Consider the following 20,257-nt stretch of genomic DNA (forward strand, 5'->3'; position numbering starts at 1 on the left):
GATGATCAGGAGAACATGTTGTCAATGCATGTATCTATTGTCAATTATTAATTGATGAAACCCTACTTTAATCATAATACTAGGCCATGTTTTGTTACTTTAGTAAAGTGTGTATTAATAATCCACTACGTGATAAATGTACCTGGGTGAGCCCCAGTCTCAAGCAACGTTGCTTTCCTTCGAGTTATTTCTCAAAATGGCTACATTTCTTACGACATCTTCCTTTTTTTTTTTTTTTTTTCTGGAGCAAATGGTTGCAATGAGTGTGTTCATACAACTCTGACTTTATGACTGCTGCTCAAATGCCGCTCCAACTCTTTCAAATATTTTGTGGCTGGAAAAAAAAAAAGACTTTTTTTTTATGCACTCAACGGTCTTCTGTTCACAACACAGTTTGAAAGCATTTCAGAAAATGTGCGCCAGTGTGTAAATCACTAACCCCGGCAGACTAAAACTGATGACTCTGCAGTCAGCTGCTCTGTGCAGGGTCAGGTCTTGAACATTAATGGTGTTCAAGAGTTGAGGGATGTTACACACGTTCATTCAGGCCCCTTTATACTTGTGGTGTTTTTTGTATGTACGTTTTTTGTTATTTCAGCATGTTCAGCATATACAGTGTCTAACCCTGTGTGATGCTGTTATGTTATGATGTTGCAGCAGGATAAGGTTGAAATCCTGGTATTATAGCGTTATACCCACTATAACCCACAAAAATGACTGTCAAGTAGAACAATGTAGTCAGCGTGATTGCACTGTCAACATCTCTTTCCAACATCCAGATGCTTTGCATCCAATGTGCAGTTCATATGTTTTCGTTTTTTGCATAAATACTGCTCTGCGACTTGTCCAGGGTGTGACCCCGCCTTTCGCCCTATGTCAGCTGGGATTGGCATCAGTTCCTCCTGTGACCCTCATGTGGAGGATATAGTGGTAGAAGGATGTGCCTGTCCCTGGTGTTTTAGAGCCCCAAAACTGAAAAGTAAGGTCATTCAGTAACAGCGTTTTAATGGGCAAAAACAAAGACCAAAATACACACTTACCCACATTCAGGCTACCTCTGAAACAGATTGTTTTTTATCTGAAAATGAAATACAACGTATGGATGTATCCCAGATTAAAGACACACTTTAAACTTAACATTGCCAAAAGTTTTTTTTCTTCTTCTACGCTCTTCTGCAGGTGCCGCACAAAAACCTTTGGCAGACCTTGCTAGGTGATTATCCGATGGTCAGATCCTGGTCCAAAAGTGGAAAAACTACACCTATATGTTCTTGTTGCTGCGTTAGATCCTGTGCAGCTTCCTGGTTGTGTAAATGCTGTTGAATTACATTGTGAACACGGTTATGAAGAGAACAATTGCAGCGACCGATTCCAAAACCCAGTGACATCTGACGCAAATCTGTATAAAATTAGCCAAATGCAGAGATTACTAAAGTGATGGAAATGGAAAGTGTGTCGGCAAAAAATAGTTCATGCCTATGTAGAATACACACCGTCTTTCTGTATGTCAACATTGCTGAGGACATGGAGAGCCCAGCCAGGACCAGAGGGCATAGAGGGGTCAACACAATGTAAACACAGAGTGCTGCACAATTTATGATGTTTTGTGGCTGTTAAGACGAGGGTCTGCACATTCTCACAATCATAATTGCTTTTTGCAGCTTTTCAATCAACCCGGCATGGTGGACATAGTTTTTGTATTTTCTTTTATTCTTCTCACCCCTTGTCATCAGCGCGGCTGCTCTGTGTGTCAGTCGCTGCCTTTGCTTTTAGCTGCAAATCTCCCAACTTTCTCTCCGGTTTGTTGTCTTGCTATAATAATAATTCTCTCCCACTGGTTTGAAAGTACGACTTTAGCCACTCTGGGCAACAGAAAAGGGGGAAACCCAGTCACATATATTGACATCTGGTTGGACGCAAAGAGCATGCAGCTGGTTGGAAAACGAGAGAGCATGCAGCAACTCCCCCCCCCCTTCATCTGTTGACAGTCGTTACCTGTGCCCCAGCGGGCCCTCGCTGCCCCTAGATAAAACGACCTCTATCCAGAGCCAGACGCATAAATATTTCTCTTTCTATTTTCCAAAATAGCTTTTAATTTTACAAGTTTTATGACCCTAATATTAAGTGCATATGTTTTACAAGACAGGGTGTCCTCTGCTTCACCCCGCGGGTTCCCTATTGGACTTTTTTTTCCCTGTCTTTTAAAGAAAGAAGGGAGGAAAAAGCAAAAGGCATAAATGGAGAAAAGGTAAACCAGAGGAGGATTTTACCGCAAATCTACATGTCACCCGTCTCTCTCTTGTTAGCAGTTCAGATAATAAAGTAGCAATGCTAATCATTTTGCACCGCGCAGAAAGCACAAACACAAACAATGGCAGACATGAACATAAGCATCACAAGAGGGTATAACATATGTAGAAGGGCATGGCGCTAAGTATCCCACGTGTTGGCTTTTAGAGTTTTCTCTGCAACCGTTTCGCTGTTCCATGTGGATCTGTGTTCTTAGCCTCTCCGTGACCTCTTTCTCTCTCCCTCCGTCTCCTCCACATCACCCACATGTGTTTCGGTGACCAGCATAGGGCACAGAGCTCTGATTCATCTCTCATGCCGCAGATTTTTGATTTTCATCAGGATACAGTATGTAACCAAACAGCGTGCGGTCACTTGAAAATCTCTCCATCTGAGAAAATGATTGAATCAATACACACTTTATTCTGAGTGAGAGAGAAAAATTAAAAGCTCTTCACAGAATCTTTTTTTTTTTTATCTTCCTCCTCCTTCACAGATCTATCAATCTAAATAAAGTTGTGTATTCATATAAAAACATGAGCTTTAGTTTACATTTAATGCCACCATGGGTTTAAAAAAAAAGAACGTTTTAACGTTTTCCTCATGTTTTATGAGTTTTTTTTTATTCACCATACAATGCAGCAAACCTGGCTTTTCCTCAACAGACACAAGAGGTGTCTGTTCATTTTATACACAAACAGCCTCAGTTCCTCGTGGCAGAGCGTCCACAAATGTTGGAAACATTTTTTTTATTTTTTTTATTTGGATTTCACACAGTGAATCTCTCTGTCCACCACATCTCAACGCTGTCTGACCGAATGCTGACTTGGTAAGTGTGGGAGGTCAAGGAAGTGAACTCATCACCATTTTGTATGTAGACAGGTTGGAAGTTGGTCAGCAACAACACTCTGATATTCTGTGGCTTTAATAATAATAACAACAATAATAACTGATTTTATGGAGATTCTCCTCTATCTGTCAGCACAAACCCATCAGACCTTTCTCCTTTAACCACTACTCTCATGAAGCCATTGTTGTCTATGGATTTTTATTTAATTTAATTATTTTTTTTATTGTTTTTGGGCACTATTCTGTCTTAAACAATGCAGTAGGCATCGGCCTCAAAAATAGTCAAAGCAGCCGGTCTGGCACAAACAATCATGGCACATTATTGCATTTTTGCGTCAGTATCAGTATCTGCATGGTTGCATGTATTTTCAGAGGGGCCACATTGAGATTAAGATGCCTTTATTGTTATTTTTCATTGTGGTCTCCCGTACAAACATCTAAACAAAATGTTTTCCCATAGTAAGTCATCCTGATTAAAAGGATGTTCATGTCCACATAGAGCAGATGTACAAGTGTCCCTCATAAAGTGCTCAGTAAGTATTAAGTAGAAAGTGTAGAGGGAAAAAGATCAAACCAAAATGAAATAAAACAAAGCTTGATACTGAAGGATTTTTGTAACTCAATCCTATTTTCATATCATTGCACAGTCAACAGCACAGCGTGTGTATGTGCCTCTCTGCAAGACATCCCAGTTCACAAGTGCAAAACAGACATCAGCACAGGTCTCAGATGAAATACGCCACGATAAATCCCCCGGTGTATATCTCCAACATGTTTGCATCACACCGTCCGCTGTGCTCAGATTCGGCTTCCACTGGTGACATGAGTTATAGCACTCTGTCTGAAACTACCTTGTGAGGATTTATGACTGTGGCATACAACTCTGAACGGAGGAATATTTGGATCTGGGGGGGGCAGAAAACTGAAGAGAACTTGAGAAAAGTGGGACAATTTATTTATTTTTGCTTGAGATTGAGACAGAAGCATTTGGATGAAGGACAAAGACAGGATTGCGGCAAAGACAGAAAGTGAACAAATATTGTTATGTTGCAAAATGAGGTCGTCGCTGTTTGATGAAGCACATCACAAGAGGATTTATTGCGAAATGAAAAAAAAACAAAACAAAAGGATGGTATTTTCTTTGAGAATATCAAATGACTGGATGTCATCGATTGACAAAATGATGAATCTTTAATGGCACCGTTCTCTCTATCTCTTAGATAGATTGACTGAAGAACTTTGGAATTTTCGGCGAAACAGATGTTTTCAAATATTTTGGATAGATCGGTGATGTTTCTGTGCGACCAGTGGAAAAGCCATTTGTTTTATAGCTTCCACTTTACAGATGTGGGGAGAGTCGGGCAGAAAAAAAGAGACCCTCATTTGTTGTTTACGTTGTCTCTTTAATACTGTTTTTTTACAATGTGACTCTACATCTCCTCGTGGAGAATGTTGCATGGCAATGTTGAATAGTTTTTTTTGTAGTATATGAAATCCTCCCAAAACTTTATAACCTTTTCAGGAACTCAAGAACTCTTCCTGAATTTGGCAACAGTTAAAATGTTGGTTGTAGGTCAGTTAGTAACAAGCACAGTTGACCAGAGGACATAACAGACTTAAAAAAGGGAAATGATGGATCAGTAGTATTGATTGAGTATTTAGACTTCCAACTGCTGTGAAATTAAGTCTTTTAAGTTATACTCTAAACAAAAAAAATCTTTCTGTTGTTCAGTCTTATTGTTTACCTCTATCTTATTTCAGAATTGTGTTCTTTTAGCATATTATATTATAATTATTATGTGAATAAAACTAATTACTGAAGCTCTGTATCTCCTCAGACGTTGGCAGAAACAGGTAGATCTGCATTATGGTCAAAAGAAAAACAAAAAACATTGGCACATAATCTGTTCTCACCATGCAAACGGTCTGTGATGATCACTGTTCACCATGCAGCCACTGAGACAAACAGTCTCACTTTTATACAAACTGCTACCAAAAGCAGGTGCTGTCTCGTGGGAAAGCTGCCTAGTGTAAAACTGCTGCTCTCACCAGCAATTTCAAGTGTTAAGTGCCTTGCTCAAGGACACTTTTATAACTCTGAAGAAAGAGGTTAGTGTCTCTTGTCCATCTTGTTCCATCCACATGTTTTTTTTTCTCGGGGGGCGGGGGGCAGAAACAGTTTGGCCAAGAAACAGAGAGACGAGTGAGGCTTCAGGGAACTTGGCCCGGGGCCGTTCCCCTACAGGGACGAATTGATGTCAAGTCTCTGTATCCTCGAGGATTAAGTGTGTGTTTGCTTTGTGTTTGCACGTGGCACCCAGGGACAAAACCCACATGTCGTCACGACTCACAAAGACACCAATGATTAAGCCCACGCAGACAGGGAGGAGATACGTAATCTCTTCACCTAATCTGTATATACATACAAATGTACGTCGTGTTTCTGGACAATTAAATTACCCCAGGGTGGAAGCTCTGTCCTCAAACAGTCAAATACACTGCTGTGTACCTTGTGTGTACCTCGTGTGTCATATCTATAGAACATTATTTAATACAGATGGATGTTTTGTACGAATTGTTTTCTTCATTTTTCACTTTATAAGCCCACACAGCCAACAGTGTGGCAGACATGCAGCCTCTCTCACATGATAAAGGTTCCTTTTCTTCTTCTTCTGATATCCAATCCAGTCATTTTCTGATATCCAATCTCGTGGTTTTAACCAGTATCAGACCGAGTATAGTATTGGCTCATCTCTCGCTCTCTCTCAGTCTAAGTTGCTAAACCGGAAGCACAAAATCAAGCCGTCTCCCGTTCCTGGAACTTTGTGAACTGATGCTTCAGTTTTCTCCTATTGCTCTGCTACAGACCATAAACCCCCATGGGCTTGCACCGCAATCCTCTAGCCTGTGTGTTTTAGAGAGCCTCCTTGTCCATAATGCCATATAACATAAACACATTGCATTTGATTGGTGGACATAAACATTGACTGTGGCTGGAGCACAGTTTAACACCAGGCCACAACTCATGGCCACTGCTAACGGGCCCGCTGCCATAACAGAGGGAAGCCAAGGTCGACCGCTGCCCCGTGCACTCAGGGTCACGCAAGAAGATGAGAGATGAGAAAACTGATGTGAGGAGAGTGTAAATAGAAATTACACCTGGGTTTGTTTTTTTTTGTTTTTTTAGACATCAGTAAATTGAAAAAGGGGGAGAAGATGAAAAAAGTATATACATTAAGTTAAGGTCACAATTTTACCAACACTACCGACATATTTAGCTGTGGCATAAGTAGCATTTTACACATATTTGCCGGTTTAGTTTGTGCACTGGACAGTGAAAAAGTACAACCACTAAGGGAATTATCTGGTGCCTTTCCTCCCAGTGCCAAAAATACCTCTCTTGAGCACTTTTGAGTTTGCACAGCGTCAACACAGCTTCACATGCTGGCAGGCGTGGAGGTTATTTGCAGTTGATGTTAAGCCCGTGGCAGTCTGGTGTGAACCGCTAATATCTGACTGTGCAGAATATGTGTGGTACTCGCGTATCTATAGACAAATAGGGAGTTAAGAGCAAGTAGGTGGTGAAATAAGCAGCAGTCAGTTAAAGGGATGTTGCACGTTACAGGTCAAACCAGTCTATTTAGATTCAACAAACACTTTAATCTTAATCTTTAATCTCAGTTAATTGTATCGATTATGCTTTTACCAGTCAAAGCAGTTCTATTTACTATAGTTTATTTACTGATTGAAATATGTATTAGTTAATTATTATTAATTAATTATTAATAATAATTAATATAATTATATTATATTATAATTATTATTATAATTAATATAATAATAATTAATTAATTGTTCTCTTAGTAATAATTTCAGGAGCTAATTTGCATATTAGCTATAATAAAAAAAGAACATTATCTGAATTTCAGGACACAGGGCCACACGGTTGGTGTAGTGGTTAGCACTCTTGCCTTTGCAGCAAGAAGACCCCGGTTTGAGCCCCGTGGGGTTCAAAGTGTCTTGCCCAAGGACACATCGGAATGTAGACAAGCAGAGCCAGGAATCAAACCCACAACCTTCAAGTTGAACGCTACTGTTGCCCCCGCTGTGACAGATCACCAGCGATAAAGAAATATAAATTTGCCCTCACCTGAAAAATGTCAACCAACGTTGATTAAACCCTGGGTTGTGTCCAACTTAGAAAATGTCATGATCTATATCACTTAAAATAACGTTGAGTTATTCGTCCTTTCTTTGGATTATCATCATAATAAAACCGTGTACAGTGTCATTACAGTCAGCAAGAATCTCAGGCTGTTTCCTGTCGGTCCTGGTAGTGGCCCTGGATGACTTGCTAAGTGATCTGTGACGCACCTAAGTAGGAAGCATTTTTTAATTCAACTCTCTGTTTATACTTGATTAACCAACTGCTGGCAACTATGTAGGTGTCTCTGGTCTGATATGCTACACTTACCGTCAACTGTGTCGCAAAAACATCCTGCAAAAAATTTACCAAATGTCCTCAGTTTACTACTTTACATATGAATCACATCACTTCGCTAGCAATTGATAACTGGGAGTGGTGGATGTTATATTTAGAGACTTAACTTTCAGCACTCACACTTGTAGGTTAGCACTCAGGTTACCATCTCACACACGTGCCTCCTTGTTTACCTTGAGACTGTGTTTGGCTCATTGACGTCCCATTCAGATGCAGTGATCCCGCTTATCCGGAGCCTAATAAATTCAGCTGTGTTTTAGTCGGTTAGCACTAACGCACCTCTGTTTCATCCATCACTGAGCTTAACAACAGCCATGTCTTCAGCTGTTTCTGCACTGCTAAAAGCTTTTCATGTGAGACCTGCAGACGTGCTGTGTGTGTCCTGAGGGGTGCACGTGTATGTGTGCGCTGAGCCTTGTGTGTGTGTGTGTCTCCTGGAGCCTGCAGCTCTCTCTCAAACCTCTTATCAGATGGATGTGTTTGATAACTCTGCTGCCAAGGATTTCCCATCTATACATAAACAGACCTTGAAACACTGGCAGGTTGCACCGGTGAAGGCACATCATTGAACTTCTTACATGTTTAGCAGATCTCTTTCAGCGCTCTTATGTCCCCCGCTCTCCCATTCAATCACTCCCGATGCTTTATTAAACAATATATACTCGGTGGGAGAAAGATGGCCTCATACTCGATTAATGTCTCTCACTGACATCAGCGCTTGTTTATTTAAACGTCGTTTGAAAAGGGGGAGAATGTGTGAGCGAGTAACTCACCGCCCCGACCGGACCAGTGACGTCTACATTGATGTCAAGCTAACTAGCAGCTTTGGCTTGCCATTGTCTTGTGGGAATCAATCATCCATTTGCATAACAAGCCGTCCTCATGACACCGACGCCTCCACAGATGTCAGGCTTGTGAGGGAAGTTGCTCCATTTCTTGATACAAACATTAACATTGTGGTTTCGCTGGAGTCGCCCGTGTTTGACGCAATGTCATAAACATCATCTTAGGACATGATAAGATGATTTTTCATACTAGAGCTTTTGGTATTTTTTTCTTTTTTTGGTTCCTGTGAGCAAATCCATCACCGTATTACAAAACAGTTGTAACTAACATATTATTACAGCTCCTCTTATAAAAGCGGTAAAGTTAGTTTTTGGGATTGTTTTTAGAACACCGACATCTAACAAATCATTTCCAACAGAAATCTGCTGGTTCAGCACCATCTCCAATATAAGCGTATTGAGTTTAGTAGATTTATATTGAAACAAGATGATGACAGCGTTAAATATGATCTTAATACAAAAAGAAAAGTCTATTTATTTTGTTTTAAAAGTGGATTATTTGCACTTGCATTGAATGGTTGGAAATGATGCAGTTGAGTACAATGCTACACAAAGTAATACGTATACATTTATTACTTGCAGTCAGTCCCGGTTTTACTTTTATGGCTGAATTGGTATTAGACCAATGTCAACACCCCCGGAGACTCCTGCATGATAAACTGTCGATGTCATAGTCTTTTCAACAATTATCCTTTACATCCTGACTCAAATGCCATCGACAATTACTTCTGGAAAGTGAACTGAGTGATGAAGCAGCCAAAAGCACCACAGACTCAACATCTCAGTGTTTCACACAAGTCAAACAAGAGGGGGGAAAAAAAGTCATGGCAGCTCAAAGACTCTCTTTCATATTTGGTTGGAATGGTAAGTGGCCGTTGGTGCTCCCTGCTGTTTTACGTCACAGGGGAAACATCTTTATCAGGGCGTATATTATTCCAAAACACAGCATCCTGCATGGAAACCATCCCCTCTGTCCTCGCTCCTCCGGCCTCTCTGATAGACTACATTGCTTCTTATAAACTGTCCATGGTCCATAAATTGTGCAGCGCTGAGCATAACACTGCACAGTGTCGGCCTGCAGGGACATGCACGCTCATGGCCCCCGCCTCTTCTCTCTCTCCCCTGGCTGGGATTTGCTTCGTAAATTGTGCAATAAGATCCCGGGGTTTTTGAGGAAAGATTGTTGTGAGGCAGAAGTTTAAAGAGCGAGTGAGTCAGTGAGTGAACTCGAAAAATAAATATAAACATTGTGAATATCTCGTATATACTTGATAAATATTATTAAATACTATCTGTCTGTCTGTGGTTCATACCATATGACGTAAATCCCATTCTTTACCACATATGCCAAAGTTTTTTGTTGTATTTCTATATTCACAGGCTTGACTTGTTTTAATTATTGCTGACTTTGCATATTGTCGGCTGGTAGATTAAGTGGCTCGTGACATCCGGTAAAAATTACAATGTCAAGGCCACTGTCATGCCAATCTTGTAATTTGCTGTTTTGCATCCTGTCATGAGACGAGAGTTGTTTCATTTTGTGTGTGTGTGTGTCATTTTCAAGATAACACGAGTACACAAAGAGTCAACATGTGGTCTTTAAGAAAAGTGGATTGTTGGCATGTAAAATCATGTGCTTTTCAGCGGAGACACTTCAATGACCACCAGTTAGATTTATGACTCAACGTTCCTTTTAAAAGAACACGCATGCACTCAAACACACACACGCGCGCGCACACAAACAATAAGCAACAAATCTTATTCCAGAAATAACATCTGTGTTGTGCTGAAGAGTTGAAATGAATGAATTGTCAGACCGCAGCAGTGGGGCAAGATTCTGACATCCAAAAATAAGAAAAGAGCCCAGTGGACAGAGAATAATCATAAACCCATTATTAGACACAGCACATCTTAACATGTAATCTGTATGTCTGTATAAGCTAAAAACTGGAACTCTCACTCCACTGGAAGCCAAATGCTATTCATACAATAGTGAGGTTGGTCCTATTACTTTATTCACATCCAAATTAAATCTGAACTGTTACTCTTCAATGACAAGGTCACTGGTGCTTTTATTGTCTCAGTTGCCCCCATGCTCTCTCTCACTCTCTCTCTCTCACTCTCACACACACACACACACAAACTAGAGGCTGCAATTTGAGCAGACAGCGAGAGAGAAACCGAGATGAAGACACAAATTGTCATGGTTGGAGAGTGGAAAGCGGATGACAGGGTGAGAGCGTGTGGAGCTGACATTTCTCTTTACCCATCACTGTTGTGAGGCTGATGAATATGTGAGATGGGCAGCACATAATATTCACAGAGTAGAGGGGAGACTTTTCACAAACTAGTTCACTTTACAGCTTTACTTAAACAAAATTAAACATGCAATTACCCTTCATTTGAAAAAAAAAAGATATTCGGGAATTGCTATTTTTTAATATTAAAGCAATTATGAATATAGAAAGAGGTCTTTGCCAGCTTTGCCTATTTTTAACTTGCATTTATTGCTTTAACCTGTTGCCATTGTTATTATTATTATTATTATTATTATTATTATTATTATTATTGTTATTATTGTTAGTGGAAGGTTTATCTAATTATAAGCCTAAATTGAACTATGAAGTAACAACTCTTGGCCAGCAAATATTGACCATAACAGGTTGTGCCATATATACATTATTATTTATAGAAAATGTAAAAATGTAAACTTGTATAGACAAATGACTTCAAATAAAATAAAGGATATTGACAGACATAACAGAGTTTTAAACTGACTTAGGGAGGAAAAAGAGTTGAAGTACCAATGCTGTTTGTCTATAAATGGGATATTCTGGGATATTCAGCTCTCTTCTTCTAAGAGAGCTGGATCCTATACACATTTTGCATCAGATTTAAAGATTATGAATTAAATCTTTAGGATGCTTTCCAGCACATCATATGTCAAGCAGTCGCACTGCCTTTGTGGACAATCACGCTTACTTACTTACTTACTTACTTTTCCCTAAAACACTCCCAATCACCACCCAAAACACACTTCTGAGATGAGAGCAGAGAGGGGATTGTGTGATGAATGGGCTGAAGTCGCCTCCACATATAAATGAACTAATGAAAGACGTGGCTCTGGGCCAATCATTTATCAGCAGTGTTGCTGTGGCTGGAATTCAGCCCCTCATGCCCAAAGTCTGCACTTGCTCCCTCGCAGTTTACTTTCGGAGGCCGAGCAGTCCGTGTGTGCAGTCACTGCAATTCAAACTCAACACCTGCGCATGAGCTAATTAATGAGGGCGGCTGCTGGCTCACACCTTTTTTCCCCCTGGATAATGATAATGAGTAAGTGTGTGGAAAAAGAATAATGATGACCCTGCATACAAAAAGATTATTTTCATTTTGAGACTATACTGCCAGATGGAAGGATCCCTTTTTCAGTTTTCTGGCTCCAATTCCAGATAATCTAGCCTCTCATTTCGAATGAAGGGACGGGTTATATACATAGGCTGATATGACTTGGAGCAAAGAGGAGCAGCAATGAGTATTCTACTCAGATCCAGTGTTATAATTAGTGTATCCACTACAGCAGGTGCCGTCGAGAGGTTAAGGTGGACACGTGATCTTGTGTTTGAGATGTGGAGGAGGGGGTGGTTGCTATTGGATGCGGCCTCACAGGTGAGCTGATCCTGCGCTCTGCTCCTCTGGCCCCGTTTCCCTGCTGACTCTGCCAAGGTGACTTTTCAAAGGGAGAGAGAGAATGAGGAGGAGGAGGAGGAGGAGGAGGAGGGGTTGAGGAAGGTGCTGACAGGAACATCTCTGGTTGTGAACCAGCCGCGCGGTTTGTTTCTCGCTGCCAGAGACCTGCGTCTCAATGCCCGCAGCTGCAGCAGCAACAGCCATATCAAGATAAAAAAAACACCCGGGCCAAAAAAGAAAACGTGTTGTCCTTCCCAAACACCGACGTCTCTGCAGACGTCGCTGTTTGCGCTTGTCCACAAACCAGACACTGTGTGTTTGTGTGTTTACCTGTAACCAGCCTGTGTGCGCCCTGAGCCAGAGCTTGTGTCTGGCGCGCCCTAGTACGCATGTCTCCAGTGTCTGGCCCACATATCCACACGTTCAGACTATACCTGCTCCCCTTGGGCGCCTTGACCAGCAAAGGGTTATCTGCAAATGTGCAGGGCATCATATCAGTTGCAGCCTCCCAGATCGTTATTATTATTATTTTATTTTATAAACCTATATTAATCCTACATTTCTAAAAAAACAACAACTTTATTTTATTTTATTTATTTATTTTGGCAAAAACTAACAGAATATATTTATTTATCACATTCACAAGACATTGTATCTGCATTGCGCATAGTCCATGTGATATTTCAGAAAACCGTCACTTTGTTCCAGGGTAGAATATACACTGAGATGATATTTAATTTTTAAATTTAAATGTTTAAATACATCACTGCACGTCTCCTCTTTAAGGACCACACTAAGGAATGTGTGCGGGCTGAAATTGAAAGATGAAGAAAATGTAGTTTGCAGAGGAAACTGGATCTAATGACATCATACCCCCCATGAAGGGCCATGTCCCATTAATGCGCCAGAATTCAAAACTTTATAAAAGTCTTAAATAAAACCTGAATCAGATTATGCTGCCGTTTCTTCATATGCATAATGAGTTACGTACTATGACGTTTCCAAAGCAGCGTAAAGCTGCTGTGCACTTCAATTCAAAATCTCGTTTTTCAGACTTAATGGAACTAATGGCATAATACTTAATCACGTTATACTTTCTCTCTACCTCGTTTGCATTTCTATTTTTTATCTGCAGTGGCTTGAGGTTAAACAAATGGAACGAGCTGTTCCCTCCTCCTCCTCCTCCTCCTCCTCTTCTTCTTCTTCCTCTTTTCTGTGAAATCTCAGAGCAGACCTAACGTTCTGCGTAGCCTGAACGCAGAGAGGCTGCAGATAATGAGAGCCTGGTTGCATTAAACGGACAAACAGCAATCCGGCTGCTCCTGACCCCTCGATGCTCCTCTCGGCTCCATTGATCATCCCCCCCTTATGAGATAATGCAATTACAAACATCAATAAGGAGCTGCGAGGGGAATCATTATGTGGTGACAGTGATAAATGATGCTGCAGAAAATAGCGGCTTCTTCTCAAACAATCCGTGCGCCCAAGGGGCTTTTGAGGGCCGGGGCCCCGTCGCCAAGGAGACAGATGACATCCAAAATGGCCCCAGCTCAACAGTCTCTCTCTCTCTCTCTGTATATCTCCCTCTCTCTCCCCTTCTCTCCACCAACAGATTTTTGTTTTTCTCTCACTCCCTTCCTCTTTTTGTTTCAAACCCAGCTGCCATGCGACCTTTGAAGGTGCAGTTTTTGGAGGGGGTTTGTAAAGTCTGTCCTGCGTCGTGTTTGGATGCCGCAGTTGTTGTATTGGTTTCATAAAACCCCATGCATTAACAACACATGTCATCTATGTGTCGGCTGTTTCCTGTGCAATGCTTTTCGCTTTAGAGACAATGAAAGTTGAATATTAGAACGTGGGATCACGGGATTGCACATATAGGCCCATAATGAAGCCGGACCAATCTGCACATTTAATGACCGGCGTTTAAATTCTGGCTCTATAAAAAAATAATTTATTGCACCTTGTTCTAACCTGTGGTTTTTAATATGATTTAATTTCAGTCATCAAACATAAAACATCCATATTGGCTGTGCTGTGACACATTTTTCTTTTTTCATAAAATACAATATCAGCAAGAACACGTGACTGCGGTAAATCATATCCGACGCATACTGTGTGTGTATAAAATTCATATGAATACGACATGAGATAAAAACAAACCAAGTTACAAGTGAAGTATTCACTCAGCACACACATTTTGCCTAAAGGCCCCATGCATTCAGCATGCGACCAATCGGCGGTTAAAATTAATGAGGTTACACACATAATTGCCGCTGAGATTTGTCAGGGCTTGTGCTGTAGTGTTGCACAGAACACGAGGCGCGCGGTTACGTGTCCAAGTTCCCATTTTCCTGCCACAAAGACGCACAAATATCTGCCTTGTTGTGGGAGTGGGAGGACAGGCCTGTCCGGGCACCTCCACTGCTCTGGAACACATTTCTGCTTCATTCATTACAGTTCACTCCGCGGTCAGTCGGTGTGTGCGCGCGTGCCCGTGTCGTCGGAAGAGTATATAGGCCGTTCCGTACCATCATTGGTGAATTCAAACTTCATGCAATTCCGTGCGTAAAATCTCAGATTTGTAAATACCGCACAAGCACGCAAAATGTGGGTCAGCTGTAAAATAAATAAAAATAAACAAGCAGGCACAAACACATTTGTGAAAGAAAAGTTTTCAAAACACGAGACACTTTGCACTCTTATTTCAAAAGAAATATTATTTATGAATGAATACTTATTTCTAATGAATTATAAAAGCTTTAAATTAATGTTATTTCACTGACTAAACAGATTTAAATATTTCTGTATTCCAATAGACTGATGTCACTCATGTATTAAAAGTTAGATAAACACAATCTCTTGGTTGAAAATGCACTAAAAACAACAAAAGCATTCTATTATATCAGTTAATGAAATCCTAACTTGTGATTATGGGAGATAAAATAATAGTTAAAAATAAAATAATATAATAAAAATAATTTTCTTGTGTCTTGTTTTGTCTTTAGCTGTGCACTCTTCTGTTGCAGCAACACATTCTTTTAAACTCGTCTTGCGCTGTTCACCCGTATTGGTGCGCTTTGCGTCCGTGCGTAAAAGGAGGAATGGTGCTGTGCGCCATCTCCAAATGTCCCTGGCCCGGACAGTTACCAGGCCTCCCTAAAGAGGGCAGTCAAGTATGGGCTTTCTCCTCCTGTCTCCACAGCTCCCAGCGGCCACGGGCTCAGGAATTCACATTTCACAGCCTCGGATTTTCCAGCCGCGGTGGTGGAGAGGAGAAGCAATTAAAACGTCGCCTGGGTTTTTTAAGAGCGTGTCTTTTCACCGTCTCCTCCTCCTCCTTCTTCTTATTCTTCTTCTCTTTTAGTGTAAATATCATTCAATTCTGCAAAGGCAGTAAAAACACAATAGTTGCGCGGAGGAGAGATGGAGAGAGAGAATGGGGAGAGTATTGATTTATACGCGTATATTGTCGTGGATAAAACAGAGTCTCTCTTGTTTGCTGCTTTGGAAACAAAAAACAAAAAAAAAACAAAACAAGACAGTGACTTTGGGATTCAGAGCTGCTCACTGAAATGTTTTAATCAGACTGAACTCAGCTCGGCGCGTCTCAGTCGGCTCAGCCTCTGCCTCCTGAAGTGCAGTGTATCAGGGAGACAACATCGGCTGCAGAGCGGAACCCTTTGACTGCGGGCAACAAGGCGTGAGGGAGAACTAATCTTCCCATTTACATGTTTGTAGCACTTTTACCTAAATTAATTTTAATGCTAAACGAAGGATAATTCGTTTTCTTGCCGAGCTCATCTTGTGTCGCTTCCCAGCTCCACGTGTGAGACAATTACAGCATTAAGTATGCATTAGCTGTACCCATTATCTACAGCAATGGGCTGAAGGTTAACTTAAGTGCACATTCCTTCGAGTCTAAATTGATCTGTTTTCTTCAGTGGACATTTGTTGACATGTAAATATGTTTGTTTACAGCATCCCTTGTCTCGTTATTTACTTTATTCAAATCACTTCACCACTATAGTAATAAGTATAGGTTTTAAAAGTTCTACACAGGCATATCATGGGAGACTAGTTGTGATTCTGTTACTTGAAGAAAAAAAAAGTATTTATTTACGACACAGATGCACATATATACCCTTCAAAATAAAAGCATAAGAAGCAAGACGTCTTCAAAAGAATTTTAAAAGATGTGCGTTATACATGTTTGAAGCAATGGATGTAATGGATGTGTTGATATCCCACACAAGGATTTATGCACACACACAACTGTCTCACACACACACACAGTCTCTCTCTCTCTCTCTCTCTGAGTGACTTTTACATTCTCCCCTGTCTGCTGATCAGTATTATATCATGAATCAATCACGTTAAAAACCATGTTGAAATCAACGTGGATTGTGGTATATGTGGTGTTTTGTCGTAGCCTCTGCTTCTCCATAAAACTCTATGGGGATGTTGGTCCATTCGGAGAACTTTGACATAAAACACAACAAGAGGACACTGGAATAGACTATGAGAGCCCCTCACTTATGGACACAGACGGAAAACAGGAAACGCCATGTTTGCAGGACACACACACTTGTGGTTTTCCCATCCACAGTGATATTTCTTTCTTAGATTGTTTGTGAGCATTAATTGAATCATGTCTGTTTGCTAGTCATGTTGAGCCCTACATTGCGTGTCTGACGTCCCTTGGAGTGCAAGATAGATCACAAGAAGAATTGGACTATGTCAATTGGATTAAAAAAAAACAACTTGTAAAATGCAAAATGTTAGCATGTCAAAAACTGTTTTTAGCGTTTTTCCATGTCCCCGAGAGTCAAATAATTTTCTACATCAATAAAAAAAAAACTTTCCACCAGTAGAGGAACATTTAATAAACTGATATGAAAATATCTTAAACCCACCAAAATTAGAGTTACATGGTGTAGGCACAGCAACAGTAATACAATTAGCTGCACCCTGTATATGAATGTGGATGGGCTATGCATACTGTACAACTAAAAAACAAACAAGCAGACAAACAAAAAAAAAAGGACATTTGAATTATCGTCACACTCTCTCTTACCATCCAAATAAAGGCTTGCCAGAAATGACAGACTGATCGTATTGTCCGTTTATTAATTTTTTTTCTTTTAAAAATGCATTGTGATTTAATATGGGGGGAGGGGGGAGGGTCAGAGTTGATGATGGAGACGGCACACACATAGTGTGGAAAGAAACCAGGAAAAAGAAAACAAAAAAAGTTCACATCCTTTTTTTAAAAAAATCTATTAGAAACAACATAATATGCAGAACAATACAATAGCATTTACAATACTTAAATTCCCAGTCCGTGTGAGAGTCCAGCATAATTTTACAACAGTATACAGTATATTTTCTTTCTCCACTCACTTCCCAAACTAGGGTTTGATATAGTTATAGTTTTAATTTCTTTTCTCTTGCTTTACCTCTTCCCATGTTTCAATCTGCTATATTTTTAAAGGGCACCTCTTTTGCTTTGTTAGTGTCCTGTCAGATACAGACATTGGCTTCTCCTTGGTCCAATTCCATCGTCCCAAAGAGTGGAGTGCTCTTCGCAGGAAGTCTCTTGTGTTTGCCAAAGAGTCTAGAAAATATCACCAAGTGCCACATTTGCTGAAGGTACAGGCAGAGGACCCAGTGTGTCTCTCGTGTGTCATCTCAATCGCAAACACTTTCAATGGAGGAACCCATGTGAAAGTAGTGGCCGGCAAGAGGGGAAAGTCTAGTGCCCACCAGAGAGGAAGCAAGGGTTTGTCTGGGACACGGGTCGTCTGAGTTTGGTGAGATTTGATCTTCTGTGAAGCACCGTCACTGGATACATAGATTGAAGGCAGTCATGGAAGGTTCCCATGTTGCAGATAGCTGAATAAAAATGCTGTCTGTTCTTGAATGTTGACATAAGGGTCGCTGTTTGTTGTCGTCGTCTAGAAGTCGGTGTCCCGTTCCCATGCTCTATAGGCCTCTGTGAGACAGGTGATCCCCATGTTGCCTTTCAATTCTGCGCAAAGAGAAGATCAAAATGGTTCATAAATGATCAGTTCTGCAAAGGTAGATGAGAGAATTCACATTTGGCAAGCAGATTGGATCCTGCTGTGCATGTCTGATCGGAGGGAGGATTTTGTTTCAAGCTTTGGAGTCAAGCAGTATATCTGTAGTGCTGTGAAACTCTTTAGCTTCAATCCAGGAAGTTACACAGTCCTTCATAGGCTGAAAGACATTCCGAGTCAACTACCTATAAAGCTGAAAAAAAAACATCCATTAGATTTTTAAGCTCATAGCAGGTTGTGCTATTGTCTCTAACACTAGGCCAGAGCACATTTAACTGCATATGAGTTAGATATCATTAATCATTCATTAAATACAACAATTGATCACACTAGACTTCAGAAAGCAGAGTCTCGTGTTACAGTTTCAGACTGATAACCCACAAACATGGCAAGACCTGTTAATAATACCCTGGAGGAGCAACACAGTGTGGAAACTGCAAACCCACCATAGTGTTAATCTCAGTCAGAATACAGACTCTGGTCTGCCCTTCACTAAGACTGTGTGGATGTTTGAGAGAGAGAAAGAAGGCATTTCAGGGTTTAGTGAGTTAATCCTCCGCCCTCAGTAATGCTACTTTAACAGTAGGAGAGAACTTAGAGACCAAACACACACGATCAACTTGAAATGATACAGAGGTCCAGTACTTAACATTTTCTGGATAATCAGCTTAACAGGACTACAGGGAAACTTGAAATTAGCATTGGATTTAGTGATTTTTTTTCCCCCCTTCTTCTTACAGTCAGCATTTAGCTAAACAAATGCTTGTGTCAGAGAAGGTCCAGGTTGGTGCTAAGGTATACTACAATTCTATTGTTTTCAAGGAATTACAGAATGACCTTAGTTGTCACATCAACCAATACATCTTTAAGTGATGTAAGCTGCACATGCCTTCAAACCGCCCGCTACAATGAAACATGATGCACAGAAATCCATCTTCACCCACTTCTCTCCATACATTCCTCTATTTAAGGCCAACAATAGCCACCATCCATCTCTGAAGGTGGAAAGTCACCGCTGAAAAGCCATGGCCATTGTTGTCAACACCAAAGAGGAGAGGTGAGGCTCATGGCCGCCGTCACCTGAGAGTGCCTGGGGCCCATCCACGTGTTCACCACACACAAGAGGAGCACAACAGATGACACAAAGGCAGAAGAGAAGGACAAGGAGGCGCAGCAGGACGAGGACAATAGAGAAGTAAAAAGCAAGGACCTTTGTTTGTTCTTTCCCTCATCCATCAGTTTCACCTGCGCCACTGAGCTATTATGTGGGCTGTGCTAGCGTAAATTAGCTTGCTTGCAGTGAGAGAGGTGGCGGAGGTTACACATCTCTGTGGACCTAATGGCATTACACCTGTGACCTTTCTATTGTGGGACAGAACCTGTAGCACCACAACAAGCTGAGCCATTAGTGATGCTAGCGGGCGGCCCGTGCTCATTGTTAATGCACTGATCCATTACATTTTCATATAGTATTAAATATCTGTAAATAACAGCATGTTGTGTTGTTGGCTAGCTGCTTGCTGTTGCCCTCACAGCAAGACGGTCACTGGTTTGGATCCCGGTTTGACTGACGGCCTTTCTGTGCTGTTCCAGCCCCCCCGCGATCCTCATGTGGAGGTTAAAGCGGTTGCAAATGAATGAATGAAAGTCACAATTTAAATGACAAGTGACTAAACAGCACAATAACAACCATTTACAGCCAAAAACAATGCAACACCAAAACAACCAAGAGTATATTTGCTGGATTGCTGCTTGTCTTGATTTTTTTAGCAAATGACAAGAACGACAAGGTTGTAGTAAAAGCTTCACATGCTTGAAGGGACATACATTGCTAATACTTTTTTTTCACTTAATAAGCCAATCAATACATTGAGCTTTAGGCCTCCATTCTTATTCTCCAAGGGGGATTCCAGAGGGACCAAATCAACAGGGACACACATTCACACACACAATACAAGGGGGTACAAAATCCCCATCGGGAACAGTTTTTTTTACCCAATGTTCGTTAA

The 20,257-nt window shown here is 40.9% G+C and overlaps 1 protein-coding gene across 1 annotated transcript in view; it reads right to left on the reverse strand.

Annotated features, from left to right (window-relative positions):
• Positions 1-16,264: 16,264 nt before the first annotated feature.
• The window catches only part of LOC122781874 (homeobox protein Meis1), a 77,002-nt gene continuing 73,009 nt past the window's right edge, over positions 16,265-20,257 (reverse strand). The window contains exon 13 of the mRNA XM_044045943.1: positions 16,265-18,199. The gene's annotated coding sequence lies outside the window, so the exon portion shown is untranslated. The remainder of the gene's footprint in view (positions 18,200-20,257) is intronic.

This window comes from Solea senegalensis, linkage group LG15 (genome assembly GCF_019176455.1).
Source record: "Solea senegalensis isolate Sse05_10M linkage group LG15, IFAPA_SoseM_1, whole genome shotgun sequence".
NCBI lineage: Eukaryota > Metazoa > Chordata > Actinopteri > Pleuronectiformes > Soleidae > Solea > Solea senegalensis.